Source organism: Echinops telfairi, unplaced genomic scaffold (assembly GCF_000313985.2).
Source record: "Echinops telfairi isolate 266 unplaced genomic scaffold, ASM31398v2 ScPeMD7_7469;HRSCAF=8507_1, whole genome shotgun sequence".
Taxonomy (NCBI): Eukaryota; Metazoa; Chordata; class Mammalia; order Afrosoricida; family Tenrecidae; genus Echinops; species Echinops telfairi.
In genome coordinates, this window is record NW_022111373.1 from 144,503,638 (window position 1) to 144,504,716 (window position 1,079).

Consider the following 1,079-nt stretch of genomic DNA (forward strand, 5'->3'; position numbering starts at 1 on the left):
TTTGAATAATAGTCATAATAACTGGTCTTCCTTATAGGCATATAGATATGATCCCATCACTGTACTTAAGGATATATCTTGAAATGTTTTTAATGATGAACATGACACCCGAAACCCAAACCCCACTGCCGTCATGTCGAGTCTAACATATAGTGACCATATAGGAGAGATTAAGACTAAGACTAGTCCTTATTTTCCAAGACAGGAATTCTCTAATTTAATAGCTCGGTCATGACACAAATGCTTCCTAGGTAGTTATCAGAAGGACAATCCTTTATTCTTTCACTGCAAGCACTGGGGCTGTGAACATCATCTTCCACACACTTCCATGATAATAATTACTCTGTCTAGGGCATTCATGCCAAGTTGGTGCTTAACTGCCATTGGAAAGATAGATAGTTGAGGGAAGAGATCCAATACGGCCACATTGAAGCCTCATTGAAAAACTCTCAATGAAATATCAAAAAACAGCAGACAAGGTTCAGCAGCATGAGTTTTGGACCTCCCCTGAAGAACAGAACTGTCTACTACTTACATCTCTGTGTCTCAGAGGGAAGAAGTGGCACAAGTAATCCTTCAAAAAACCACAGATCCTATGCTGCCTGCAGGATACCTGCAGAAGGAATACTCTCCCTACTTGTCTGGACTTCAGCAGTAAACCGACGCTTCCCTTCCTTGTCACCTGCTCATATTCAACACCACAGAAGGCACTACAACTTCTCCCTCAACATAGTTAGGGAAAGGTTGAATCTGAACATGGATAGAGACTTCTGTTCTCTGGGGCTGAGAGAGTCCCAACTCAATCACTGTGTTCCTGCTGGATCAAGGAGATTTGGGTCAGCTGTAGGCTGACTCCCAAGGCCTGTCTGGAACTCTTGGGGAATGGATTGTAGTGGAACTTCCCTGGAGCACCAGAAAGAATGTTCAACCCAGGACAGGTACAGAATTATATGAGCATGTGTTAGAGGAGAGAATTGTGACCATAGAAATTGAGTATTTCTCTGAAGGCCCAGGAGTCAAAGCAGGGTCATTTGTCTTCTTCTCAGCCTATACCCACGTAGAATCTGACCCTTACTCTA